The sequence below is a fragment of the Canis lupus genome, chromosome 17 (genome assembly GCF_011100685.1).
Source record: "Canis lupus familiaris isolate Mischka breed German Shepherd chromosome 17, alternate assembly UU_Cfam_GSD_1.0, whole genome shotgun sequence".
NCBI lineage: Eukaryota > Metazoa > Chordata > Mammalia > Carnivora > Canidae > Canis > Canis lupus.
Genome location: NC_049238.1, coordinates 58,744,332 through 58,758,889, shown reverse-complemented (window position 1 = coordinate 58,758,889; position 14,558 = coordinate 58,744,332). Strand labels below are relative to the sequence as shown.

Sequence of the window (14,558 nt, the reverse complement as noted above, 5' to 3'; positions counted from 1 at the left end):
CATAAACTATGAAAAGGTAGGGACATAATAAAGGGAAATAGCTTCAAAACTGTACTGGGGCGGAACACCTGGGTGGCTCAGCAGTTGAGCATCTGCCTTCAGCTCAGGTCGTGTGATCCCTGGATCCTGGGATCGAGTCCTGCATTGGGCTCCCCTCAAGGAACCTGCTTCTTCCTCTGCCTGTGTCTCTGCCTCTCTTTCTGTGTCTCTCATGAATAAATAAATTTTTAAAATCTTTAAAAAAATATTGTATGGGGGCAAGTCTGGAATTAAAGGATGAAGGATGAGGACGCCTGGCTGGTTTGGTCAGTAGAGCATGCAACTCTTGATCTCAAGGTTCTAAGTCAGAGTCCCACATTGGGTGTGGCAATTACTTAAACATAAAATCTTAAAATATAATAAAAATAAAAAAAATAAAGGAAGAAGGATCCTGGCTTCATCTTCCTCCACATTTCCCTTTGCCTGCATCTGGCACATGCTCACAATAGGTTTCTATGGGGTCACTATGGGGCTTAAGTTCCATTTAAAACATGGTTTTTAAATAACACATGATCTAAAAATAGCCACTTCTCCCAATAATAAATTAAATAAATTACACCACGTAAAAATATAGCTACCTCCCCGCCCCCTGCCACCTCCCCACCCCGCCATGATTAAAAGGCAGAGTGAAGTTGCTGGATTCTGGAATTAAAAGATATGAGTCCCAGTGTGATGTATTTATAAACTAAATGACCTTGGCCAAGGCTTTTAACCTTTCTGAGCCACATGGTTTATACTTCGCAAGGTATCATGAAGTAATGAGTTACTGTGTCAATAGGCTTTATTAAGAGTAAAGCACTCTACAAATTTTAGCCAGTAATAGGTAAAAAATCTGTAACAATAAGAGCACTACTCTGTGTCAGGCATGCTCTTTATGTGCAGTATCTCATTTAATTGTCACAACTTACCCTAGAAGAAGAGTTCCCACCACAGCAACACAGTACTTACGTACTTGATCTCTAGAGCCAGATAGGCATGGTGTGAGTTACAGTGAGTTACAATCACTCTATGATTTTGGACAAATTACTTCACCTTTCTGAGTCTCAGTTTCTTCATTTGCAAAATGAGGATATTAATAGTACCTTCCTCATGGGATTATTTCGAGGATGAAATGAGATAATGAATGCATGTGACATAATTAGCACCGTGCCCAGCACATGAAAAGCAACCAACAAATGTTAGATGTTATGTTTGTTCTCATTTCACAGACTAGGTGAGATTAAGTGCTTTGCCCGTGGTCACACAGCTCATAAATATAAAGTGCCCAAGTGTGGTTCTGTTTGGCCCACAACTCCTGCTCTTTACTGCTTCTTTATTTGTCTATCTTGCCATTGATTTTTCTGAACCACAGGTAATTGAAAGGACATACTAATTGCATCATCATTTGCTTTACCTTTATTAGCTTCCCACGTGAACTGTTAGTCTGTAAACATAAGCACTCAAGGAAAATATCTTCTATACAGAACATCTTAGAGAAATGATGTTATTATTTTAAAATACTACTTGAAAAGATCCCTCAAAGTAATCCAGAGTAGAGTACAAGCATCACAGAAAAGCATTATGGCAGACTCGTGTTTGTATTTTTTTTTAAGATTTTACTTATTTATTTGAGAGAGAGAGAGAGAGAGAAAGAGAGAGAGAGAGCATGCATGAACAAGGGAGGAGCAGAGGGAGAAACAGACTCCCTGTTGAGTGGGGAGCCCCTGGGATCATGACCTGAGCCGAAGGCAGATGCTTAACCGACTAAACCACCCAGATACCGCTAGACTTGTGTTTTAGAAGTTAAAAATTATTCGTCTAAATTTCATCTTCTCTTCTCAGCTGAGCTTCAGGTCAAAGAAGAGCATTAAGTGTCCAACAGGTACAGTATAGGAGAAAGAACAAAGCATATAGGTAATCCACAGACTGTAATATGCTTCCCTACAAACTTTAAGAGAGGTGCAGAAAGTGAAGAACTTCCAATTTTATAGGCAAAATATATCAGAAAGCACAACTTAAGTTTGAAAATATATATTAACAAGAGATTCACATTACTGAGCTCCAGGGAGAGATGGCAGGTGGAAACAGATCATCATGTAGTGAGGAACAGAAATCCTCTCTCCTATGGAATGAATGAATATAGCTTCTTCCTTCTAACTAAACTACAATAAATCAGAAGAATGGGCTCCATGTAGGGTGGTTGAGAGGATAACCATTCTGGAAGCAGCCACCAGATTCAATGCCCCATGATCCTAAAACACCATTTTTTTTTTTTAACACACCATTTTTTAAGCAGTTCTTTCATCTTATTTTTTTCCAGGCAACTTTCTGAAAAAGCTCTTTGGTTGTTGCAAAAGACCTATGAATGCTTTTAGTAGATCCTAATTAAGCGGTGAAGGATAGAGATTTGCTCAAGTTCATATGTATTTGATTCATATTTATAATTGTCACGTAAGTGTGTTAACTGATGATAACTTGAAATCGTGTGCATGTCACGAGGAGACACGGCACCTACGTATGTGCCCCCAAATACAGTCGTGTGGGGGAAAGATGGGCCTGGATCTGCATTATTAAGCACCCCAACTGTGCAGGTTGTAGAGGGTCTTTTGGGAACAAAGTATATGTATAATAGTACAACTGGCATATCAGTGGGACAGAAAGGCCACTTTGTCCCATCTCCATCTCCTCTAAGCAGGATGTGGAAGGGAGCTTAGAAAGCCCTGAGAAACGATTGAGGAATTGATGTTAGCCCAGGCGAGGAAGGCACATAAAGTCGAGGGCTTAATCTGTAATGCGCCTTCCCTGAGAGCTGCTTCTGTATGAAGCTTGCAGCTCATGAGAACTGAAAGAGGCAGCAGAGCTACCGGTGGGAGCAACGGGTTTTGGTAAACAATGAGCCAACTTCTCCCCCAAGGGAGCAGATCAGAGGAGCTGTAATAACGCTGGAGAGAAACTCTCCAGCAGTTCTGGAGACAGCTAGGAAAGGGCTGCCTCCCCGATCGACCTCGGAAACTGGGTTTCCCTGGCCTTGGTTCATGGCAGAGGGATTCAGGTATGATCTGAAACACTCTGCTGCTCCCAGGCCGACTTAGAAGCCAGCACGGGCAGCAGCTACCTGGGCCACCGGCCACATCTACGTAATTCTCTGCTCTAAGTGGCTGTGAGTTCACTTTGGGCTGACTCTGAGAGGGGTACATATAAAAGGATTTCTTACTAGCCTGGCTTCTGAGTTTGAGTTGTTCCGCCCTGCAGAGCTGGAAGGAGATAATTGCTCTGAAACTATTATAGTTGCATTCATAGTACATCTGGACCTGAGGTTGTTTGACCTCTGAAAACCTGGAATGGAAATAATGCAATTACCTGAGCTAAAGACAATTCAATAAAAAAAATACTGAAGCCAGGAAAAGGAAATTTATCTTTTATGCCACGTCCTATGCCTAGCAATGGAATGTGTACCTTTCATAAAGTTGAAAGATGCAATAAAGACCAAATAGAAGGTGGTATTTTCAGTTCAATTCAATAAGCATTTGCTATTACCTGTTGTGTGCAAAACACTGTGCTTGGACTGGTGCCACCAAAACAGAGTACAACTGTCTGTGTTCTAAAGGAGAGTGCTGTCTGGATAGAGGAAAAGAGAGAGATGCTTACCAGTAACCACAATGCCAGCCATCCTGGGATAAAGAAAGCCAGCAGGGATCATAGGCATTTTTTTTTTTAAGTAGGCCCAACATGGGGCTTGAACTCATGACCCTGAAGATCAAGAGTCACATGCTCTAGGCAGCCCTGGTGGCTCAGCAGTTTAGAGCTGCCTTCAGCCCAGGGCCTGATCCTGGAGTCACGGGATCGAGTCCCATGTCAGGCTCCCGGCATGGAGCCTGCTTCTCCCTCGGCCTCTCTCCTCCCTCTCTCTGTGTCTCTCATGAATAAATATATGAAATCTTAAAAAAAAAAAAAAAAGAGTCACATGCTCTACTGACTAAGCCAGCCAGGCACCCAGGTACTACATGCATTTTGAGGTACCTGCCCAACACATTCCCTCCATTCATGGAGAATAATCCCCAGGCTACCTGCTCAGAGAAGCTCTAGCACTTGTGTTTATACTATGCAACCAGTTCCCCTGGCCAGTAACATTCTCTATCTGAGAAATTTAATTAGGACTTAACAGAAGCTAGTTGATCTCTCTTAGCTCTTGAACTGAGAGAAATCCTGAGTTAAAAAAAAAAATAATAATAATAATGAAATCAACCTACTTGGAGAGATAGAGAGGAGAGTCCACATGGCCTGAGAGAGAGAGAGAGAGAGAGAGTCTTTGGCTGTCTGCCTTCTAAACCACGGTTCTAGCTCTGGTGGAGGCTTCCTGAATTTTGTTCCTTAAAAAGTTCCTGATTCTAAGTAACCCCCTGCATGTCTCCCCTCTAGACTAGTGCTAATGGGTTTCTCTTTCTTGCCCCCAAAAGAGAGACTGAAGCTCAGGAACTCAGTTCAACCCTTCTTAGATGCCAAGCAGTGTACTTGTTCTGGATGCACATCAAATAAATCGAACTCACAAGGAGTTTGAGGCCTAGTAGGGATTCTGGTAGGTGAAAAGTATATATGTAGTACTATAAAAGAAGTGTTAAGAGAATCTGGGGAGGAAACAAGCATTTCTTTCTTCAGAGGAATTTTGGGAAGGTTTCACAGAAGATGTAGTGTGTGATCTAAACCTTGAGTAGGATTTAACAGATTTGGTAGGATAATGCATTTTGGTCAGAAAAAAAGATACTTCCTACTGAGAAGGTAGGAAGGGCATGTGAAGGTATTACTTCCACGCTACATTCTCTGATTTTTCACTACACTCCAGAATGGCAAGCTAGTGTGCTGCCTATGACCCACGGGCCATATTCAACCTGCCTCATTTTTGTGTGGTACAGTCTACAATCTAAGAATGGTTTTTACATTTTAAAATAATGGTTGGAGGCACCTGGGTGGCTCAGTCAGTTAAGCATCTGACTTTTGGTTTCACTCAGGTCATGATCTCAGGGTCTTGAGATCAAGTCCCACATCAGGCTCCCTACTCAGCACAGAGTCTGCTTGAGATTCTCTCTTCTCCCTCTGCCTGACCCCACTCCTGGCTTATGTTCTCTCTCTCTCTCTAAAATAAATAAGTAAATCTTTAACATAAAATAAATAAAATAAAATAAAATAAAATAAAATAAAATAAAATAAAATAAAATAAAATAAAATAATGGTTGGAAAAAATCAAAAGAAGAAGAATATTTCATGGCATATGAAAATTATATGAAATTCAAATTTTGATCTCCACAAATAAAGTTGTATAGGAACACAGTCACCCTTTTTCTTTCACATATGATCTATAGTTGCTTTCATACTATAACCATGGAATTAGGTGGTTGCAACAGAAACCTTATGATCTGCAAAGTCTAGACTATTTCTATCTGGCCCTTTGCAGAAAAAGGTTGCTGACCTATATCCTATATTCCAGCCTCCAGAGATTTCCTTTGAACATTTGGGATGTGAAGATGTCACTTTCAGAGAGGGTATATCAAATACCCATTTTATAATTGTATTATTAATATGTACTTTGTAGGACTGTTTTGAGAATCATCTAGAATATTTGTTATGTGAACAAATATGTGAAATAGTATACATATTTTGGGCACCATATCATATATAGGGAGAGGCAAAGACATAGAGATAGAGATATAGAAACGAAACCCGAAAAAATATGTAAAGAGCTATCAGTATTGGTCACTTCTGAGATGTGAATTATGGCAAACTTTATTTACAGAACAGTAACAATAGTAACATCAAAAGAACCACCTTATATTGACTGCTTACTATGTGCCAAGCATAGTGCTCAGTGCTTTAGGTATATATCATCTTACTTAATTCCTGGGGCACCTGGATGGCTCTGTCAGTTGAGCATCTGACTTTTGGTGTTGGTTCAGGTCATGATCTCAGGGTCGTGGGACTGAGCCCTGTGTGGGGCTCCCTGCTCAGCATGGAGTCTGCTGGAGATTCTCTCTCCACCTGCCTCCCCCTTTGCCCCTTCCCCTGCTCACAGACATGCACACACTTGTGCATGCATTCTCTCTTAGATGATAGATAGATAGATAGATAGATAGATAGATAGATAGATAGATAGATAGATAATAGATAGATAAAATCTCAAAAACATTTCCTGGAGTGCTTGGGTGGCTTATCTGGTTAAGCATCTAACTCTTGATTTTGGCTCAGGGCCTGATCTCAGGGTCATGGGATCAAGCCCTACATCAGTTTCCATGCTCCACAGGGAGTCTGCTTGAGGATTCTCTCTCCCTTTGCCCCTCCCACCACTTTCATGTGCCCTCTCTCTCTCAAATAATTTTTTTTTAAGATTTCTTTTATTTATTCATGAGAGACACTCAGGCGTCCCTCAAATAAATTTTTTATTTTGTATTTTTAAAAGATTTTATTTATTTATTAATGAGAGACACAGAGAGAGAGAGCGAGCGGCAGAGACACAGGCAGAGGGAGAAGCAGGCTCCATGCAGGGAGCCTGACATGGGACTCAATTCCGGGTCTCCAGGATCAGGCCCTGGGCTGAAGGCAGCACTAAACCGCTGAGCCACCCGGGCTGCCCTCAAATAAATTTTTTAAAAACTTCCCAAGAACCCCATGGCATAAGAACTATTATTTCCGGAATGCCTGGGTGACTCAGTGGTTGAGTGTCTGCCTTCAGCTCAGGGCGTGATCCTGGGATCCCAGGATTGAGTCCCACATCGGGCTCCCTATGGGGAGCCTTCTTCTCCCTCTGCCTGTGTCTCTACCTCTCTCTCTCTCTCTCTGATGAATAAATAAATAAAATATTTTAAAAAATTGCTGATAGGCTCCAAGGGACGGGTGATAGAACTTTGGGGTTTGTAAGATAGTCATATGGTTTGGGGGCTCTGGTTCAACCTGGAGGAGGAAGGGTGAGTGAAACAAATTGGTCAAGGAAAGGAGGGGAACATGGGAGGCTCCTGTGGACAAACTATTTCATAATTTTATCTAAAAATCAAGACTAACCCTTCATACCAATTAATAAATTACATTGGGTCTGAGTACCTGCTCAGAAAACTCCAGCTAGGTACTGCAACGAGGCGGGTAAGGTGAGGAGTAGGATACACAGTCAAGTACTTACCACTACCTTTGAATGGTTCAGTTTCATCTGGGGGGCATGATATACACACTCAATTAAGGTATCAATACAGGGCAGTGCATGATTAAGGCCACATGAATGATACAGGTTAATGGTCCTCAACCACAGCATCAGCATCACTTGGGAATTTGTTGGCAATGTAAATTCTCAGGCCCCATCCTAGACCTGCTGAATCTGGAACTGGAGGTCCCATCACTCTGTTTTAAAAAGCTTCCCCCTGCACCCCAGGCGATTCTGATGCGAGCTGGAGTCTGAGAAGCATGGTGTAGGTAATGGGGAATCAGGGCTGGATTCAAGTCCAACTTACAAGGCATTCTGCATTTAAATTTGATTCTGATCAATGACAGAGAGTGAAGGTAGGGGGTCATCCAGGAAGGGTAACCCAGGTGAGTGCACATATGGGGTAGGAATGCATAAACCATAGAAGGAAAGGAAGAGAGGGTGCTGTGGGGGAGGAAGGCCCAGAAAGGTGGGGATTAGGAGCGGTAGGTAGCTTGGAAGAAGTGGAGGTGGCTGCAAAGGTTGAGGGCAGGGCCAGGGAGCCCCAAATACCAGACTCCTGTGGGGAAATAGAAACCTCTTCTGGTTCTCTCTAGAGGGCTCCACCTGCCACATCTCATTTCTCTCCTTTACCTACTCAGGCATTCTCTCCCAGGCCTCTCATCTCCAGAAGTGAGGATCCCCCCGCCTCCTTTGATCTTTGATGTTCTGATCCCGGAAGGTGTCTCTTTGCCTGCCTCCCCCAACAGCACTTCCTCCTTCCTCCTCCCAATCCACCCCCTCACTCCTGCTGCAGATGAGAAATTATAAACCACTCCTTTGAAAAACTATTCCTATTGAGGCTCCGTGATTTGAACAAGTTCGTATTCAAAGCGCCAGGGCAGCCACACCTGCTGCTTCGATTCTGACCGTGTGTACCCGAGATTCATCCAGTACGGATCAGAGGATGGTTGTCAGAGCCCAGAGTACACTGAATCTTACAGAGAATTTACATAGGGGCCCCGCAGAAGGCTGTGTGTGAGGCTGGAAGCAGCTCTCTGTGGGAAGTCCCTTCCAAAGCCCCGAGGAATGCTTTAAGGCTTGCAGCCTTGTTTCCCAGTGGGATCTTCTCTCAAGATAGAGCCTCCACATGCGCCTTTAGGCTCTGATGTTTAGACATCATGGTCCCAGAGAGGCGAGTTGATGTGGGATATGCATGGGTGGGGAATGCACAAGGGATGTTCTTTCTCTCAAAGGTTTTCAACACAAGACCAAGGTTTTAAGCTAACAAGAGGTTTTGTCTAATCTGTTTAACTTCTCTTTGTTGTTTTATCTGTAAAATACAGATCATAAGACCAACTGACAGAGTCCCTGTGAGGATCAAATGGAGGGGAAAGTCCATTATAAATTACAGTTGAGCCTGGAACAACGTGGGGGTTAGGGGTGCCAAGCCTCTGCATAGTCAAAAATCCAAGTATAACTTTTGATTCCCCCAAAAAGCCAACTGTTGGCCAGAAGCCTTGCTGATATCATAGACAGTTGATTAATACATATTTTGGATGTTATATGTATTATACACAGTTCCCTTATGTTAAGCAAGCCAGAGAAAAGACAATGTTATTTAAAACACCATAAGGAAGAGAAAATCCATTTATAGTTCTCTGTACTGTCCTCAGTGCATATAAGTGGACCCACATGGTTCACCTATCTTGTTCCAGAGTAACTGCATATGGTCCATACAATACCACATGGCCTTGGTGGCCTCTCAAGCGGTCTCCCTGTTTCCTCTAGGCTCTCCTCACTCCACTATACCCTGTCCAATGTTGTGAACTGGTTTTCCCAAAATATTATTTTTATTATGTGGCAGGATAGTATCTCAAGATATCAATACTCGCTACTCCATTTCGTTGCCCAACATTTTCTTTCATCTCTTACCTTTCAGTGACCAGGTGGTACCAGGAATAAGAAAAACAAAGAGAGGACCTGGGACTCCTCTGGCCTTTCACCAGGAGAGCCCTCACCGTCCTTATGAGGTGCACATGGCTGGGAGCCTCACAGAGCAGGCCTGCAGACCTCAGGAACGATGATGGATAATGTCTCAAGGGCACCACGTGGAGGGGGACACCAGCCAAGTGCCAGCTCCTTCTCCTGTGCTTGCTAAGCCCCATGCACTACCCTGAGTGTGGAGGTGCTGACCGTTCCTTCCTGATGTGTTACCTTCACCACAGAGTAGAATGGAGGATAGAAATAAGTTCCATTTTAGTTCTTGGATATTTTCGTTCGAGGCTTGACATTTAAAAAGCTGTTACTGACCATGTTGCTTCCCTCATCAAAGGGACTCAGTGACTCCTTATTGCCTTCAAACTCGAATCCATATGTTATTCTGTCATCGGGGCTCTCTACAGTCTAATCGGCCCTGCCCGTTTGGCTGGTCTGACAGATTGCTTGTCTCTTCCTCCAGCCCTGCCTGGCTCCTGACTCCTGCTGGGTCTATCCCTCACTCACTGGGGCCGTCACTGGGTGTCCCACAACTGCCTCACCCATTACCTCCATACCCACCTCCCTTACTTCCTATAGCTCCTCCCCCATGGATGACCCCACAAGAAACACAGTTGTAGTAGTAGAAGCCTGGGGTGTCATCCTAGCCTCTCCCCACTTTTCTTCCCATGTCTAGTCTAATCACTCAGTGCCCAGGAAAGCCTACTTCTTAAATAATTTTGAACTCTGTCTCTTTCTCTGCATGTCTACCCTGCTGCTTTCGCTCTGGTCTTACTATCTTTTATTCTGACCACAGCTCTGCCTCTTCCCTTCCCATCCTGTCCACACTGCAGCCAGAGAGGTAGCAGCATATTGGGGTAAGACAGAAAAGCCTCCTCTGTTCCTTACTCCTTGGGTGAACTTGACCAACTTTGTATATCTCTCTGGAGATGATAAAGGTTATTGTGAGGCTGAGGTTTATAAACCCCAGTTGGCCCCACCCAAATAGTACAAGACACTGTTATCATTATCTCTCCAAAATGTAAATGTGGTAGGTGATTTCCCCTGAAAACTTTTACTAATTGCCCTGTCCTCTGAATAAAACCTAAATTCCATAGCACGTCCTCTAAGTGCCCTTATGATATGATCTCTACCAATCTACCTGATTTCCCATGACTCTTCATCTACCCTTATACACTGGCTTCTGCAATGTGCTTCCTTTTTTTTTTTTTTTTTAAGATTTTATTTATTTATTCATAAGACACACACACACAGAGAGAGAAAGAGGTAGAGAGAGAGAGGGAGGGAGAGACACAGGCAGAGGGAGAAGCAGGCTCCATGCAGGGAGACTGACATGGGGACTCAATCCTGGGTCTCCAGGATCATGCCCTGGGCTGACGGTGGCACTAAACCACTGAGCCACCCGGGTTGCCCTGCAATGTGCTTCCTAAGGAGGCTTTCCATTTCCTGTCCCTTGTGCCTGTAGTGTCCTGGCTCCCTTGTCACCCACTGAGACCTCACCTCATCACAGCCTTCTGCCTGCTACTTTATTCATACCTCTATTGTTACACTTCTCATACAGTCATATACTTTTTAAAAAATGCTGTCTGCCTCCCCCATTAGACTACACATTGAGAGGGAAGGAACAATTTCTTTTTCCTCTTTAAGGCACATAATGGATATTTCCGAAAATAAAGTCTGTTCAATGAATCGATGAATCAACAAAATATAAACCATGTTCATCTCCACTTCTTCGAGTTTCCTTCTTGGCATCCCATCCCCTACCCCCATATGTGTGCATTATACAGAGCCTTCAAATCAAATCAAATTCCACCATCCTCAGAAAGCCACACAGGACTACTCAGACACATCTGATAATGCTAACACTGAGCAAGCCTCTAAAACATGACGGTGTTCTGCGTGGTATTGGAACTGCTCTCAAACAGATCACTACCAGTTTTAAAGTACAGGTTCCTTGAAAGCAGGCATGTAGTAGCTTCCTATCCTTTATGACCTTCAGCCCAGTGGCTGCTTAGTAAATGTCTATTAAACGAGTCAGCAAATGAGCGTTTGCAAGGATGAACAAAAATAAATCAACGTCTCCCTTGTCTTAAGGTATTATAGCAGTTACCTGTTTTGTCCATTTAGGGATGTACTCATAGATGATCTTAGTTGTTGTTTTATTTTGTTTTTAAGATTTTATTTACTTATTCATGAGAGACAGAGAGAGAGGCAGAGACAGGTAGAGGGAGAAGCAGGCTCCCGATGGGGAGTCTGATGCGGGACTCGATCCTGGAACCCTGGGATCAGGACCTGAGTCAAAGGCAAACGCTCAACTGCTGAGCTACCCAGGGATCCCAATGATCTTAGTTTTTTTGTCTACTGTATTGTCTCTGCAGGAGATTGTAAGCCCAAGAGCCAAGGCTGCCTTATAACTGCTTTTCTATTTTTTCTATTTCTCACAACCCTGATCACAATGCTGGAAAAAAAAAAATAGTACAAATTTCGTAAATACTTCTTGAGGAATTGAACCAGCCTCTCTGACTAGTAATGGAAGTAACAAACTGGACAGAAGAAGAAATTGGTCTGGTGAATTACAACAAGTTCTACTCAGTGTCTGTACTTCTTCACATCACTGTTTTTCTCCTGTTCTGCTCTTGTTCAGGCTGTTTCTCTAGCCTGCGGCGACACATTACAACCAGCTCAGTTTCCACTACTCCATCCTATTCAATGGCAACAGCAGTTTTCCTGGGGATCTTTCCTCCGTTAATGCGTGCCACTGCCTGCTCCCATTCCAAGCTGATCCTGAGGATGAACCTCTGGCCTTATTATCGGCCTACAGATCCAGTAGGGTCAAAATGATTTTCTTACAACAAAAGCAAAGAGCAACAACCATAACACCTAATATGTAGGGAGATCTTGCAATGTGGCAGATAATGAGCTATCTGCTTTAAAATGTTTTCATATTAAAATATTTCATATTAATAGCAACATCTGATTATATTTTGTCATCAGAGAGGTGAATCATCCAGGAGGGTATAGAATAAAAACACAAAATGCCAAACATTTTATCCATTAAGCCTTGTAACAATGATAATAACTAACAAATACATAAGCAGGCACTATTTTATACATTTCATGTGTATTAACTTGTTTTAAGCTGCACCACAACCAGTTGAGGTAGATGTAGTTATTATCTTTTACTACATTTTACAGATAAGGAAACTGAGGCACAGAGAGGTGTAGAGAGATTCAGTAACCTTCACTGACCTGTTACATTGGGGAAGTGGCTGAGTCTGGATTCAGATGAAAGGAGCCTGGTTCTAGTGAGCATGTTGTTATTGTGATGTTTAATTGCCTACAGAGTAGTGCTCACATTATTCCCACTTCATAGGTTTCTTCACTCATTCGGCAACTAGGTATTGCCAGGTGCCCTATGAGTTTGCAGGAATATCACTGTGAATAAGGCAAAGTCCTGGTCCTCACTGACTTTCCATTCTAGATGAGGACACTGTGGCTGGGTAGTACATGTGGCCTGAGGGTTGTTTGGCCTATATAAAGCAGTGCTGGGACTCTCAGGTTTGACTCTGAGGCCAGTAATCTTAACCGTAGGCCATACTGCTTCCTTTTTTTTTTTTAATTTTTTTTATTTATTTATGATAGTCACAGAGAGAGAGAGAGAGAGAGAGAGAGGCAGAGTCACAGGCAGAGGGAGAAGCAGGCTCCATGCACCGGGAGCCCGACGTGGGACTCGATCCCGGGTCTCCAGGATCGCACCCTGGGCCAAAGGCAGGAGCCAAACTGCTGCGCCACCCAGGGATCCCCATACTGCTTTCTTGAATAGGTTCCACATCAAAGGCCCTCGTAGGGATGACTGGTAACACTGGAAGAGTACCACCAGCAATTCCGGATGCCATTCTTCCTTCTTCTCTGCCTTTCCTGCTGTCCTCTCTTCCCTCCTTTCCATATCATTCTCCTGCACCTTCCAGACACATGGATAAAATTTAGCTTGATGGCATCACTCAGGGCTGGAGATATTGTTGAGGAGAACAAGCCCTCCACCATTATTCACTGGACATTGCTCTATTCATCCTTAAGTGATCTTAACTCTTGTTAGTCTTGTTAATCTTACCAGAAACCCTACTTAGTCATCCTCTCCTCTTTTGCCTCCCTGACAATCTTCCCTCCCCCACCTCTCCACCTAATTCAAACCTTCGTGGTCCACTCCTCTGGTCTGGGTCAGTCGGCCTGAGCCACTGGGACCACTGGCACCGTGCACATCCTTCCTCCTCACTGAGTTGAATCACCCTGTTCCTCTCAGCATTCAGTCTAGATCATTTTCTCAAACTCATATTCCTGTGAGATCCTCCCCAAGTTCTTATTATCACATTTCGCTTGTGAGGCACAAAACTTAACATTGTCTATGTTCAGAGAGGATCAGGCCTATTGCCAACCAAGATCAGAGTGAGCCAGTTTAATGGCCCTTCTGAGCATGCTTTCTGGTGAGGGCACTGTGGGGCTGAGTGGTCTGGGGAGCCTGGCTGTCTGAAGCCTGATCAAGTGCCAATCCCTGGATGGGCTGGGGTCCTGGGAAGTGTGGAGACCTGGGGACTTAGGGAGGTAAGTACAAGAGTCCCATAGAGGGTGCTAAAGTTAAGCTGATGTTCAGCTCTCTCTCTCTCTTTCCAAGATCCTGGGCCTAGGAATACAAGAACCCTGTTCAGCTTTCAAGGACAATGGTGGGGGTGGGGAGGGCACAGGGTTTGGCCGCTTCACCTCAGTAAAATGTCCTGTACCACACAGATGTGGGGTTCTCCATCATTCAAGCCTCAGGGAGCTCAATGAAGTGAAATCATGCAGGACTAAGCCAAAAGACAGGGTAGATCAGGGATCTGGGAGGTTTGGTAGAGGGATTTGGCACTTCCATCCCTATGTCATGTTGCATGACTTTCTCCTGTCTCTGGAACAGCTACTTTTCAGGGATGTGGAGAAAAAGCAACAAGCTCAATCTTAACCTTAGTCCAGATTATTTCTAAAACAAGAGTTTGTGTGCAGGTGGTTAATTTGGGGAAGTGATTCTAAGAAATAGGATTGGGTGCTTAGGGGGTCTGTAAAGATTGAAACAGCAAAGAAAGAGAAGCCAGTCCATGCAGACTTGATGTATCTGATCATCACTGTGGGCAGCCAGAACTCAATCTTAGTTAGGAACCTCTGAGGAACCTTGTCTAATGCATCTCAGACTTGGCAGCCTGCAGGGTGGAAGGGAAGTATCTGTCCTTTCCTTCTGTTTCCTGTTGATCAGTGCTGTTCCCCATTGAGTCCACTCCTTCTGTTCCCTGTTGATCAAGTGCTGTTTGTGGGGTATTAACTTCCACACACTTCCAGGTTTGCATGTGTAGCAGAT

At 43.7% G+C, this 14,558-nt stretch overlaps 1 long non-coding RNA gene across 2 annotated transcripts in view; it reads left to right on the top strand.

Moving 5' to 3' along the window:
* LOC102156514 overlaps positions 1-10,902 on the top strand; it is a 59,668-nt gene extending 48,766 nt beyond the window's left edge. For both annotated transcript variants that reach the window (XR_005372702.1, XR_005372703.1), the window contains one exon: positions 9,120-10,902. This is a non-coding gene — a long non-coding RNA (uncharacterized LOC102156514). The remainder of the gene's footprint in view (positions 1-9,119) is intronic.
* The last annotated feature ends 3,656 nt before the right edge of the window (positions 10,903-14,558 follow it).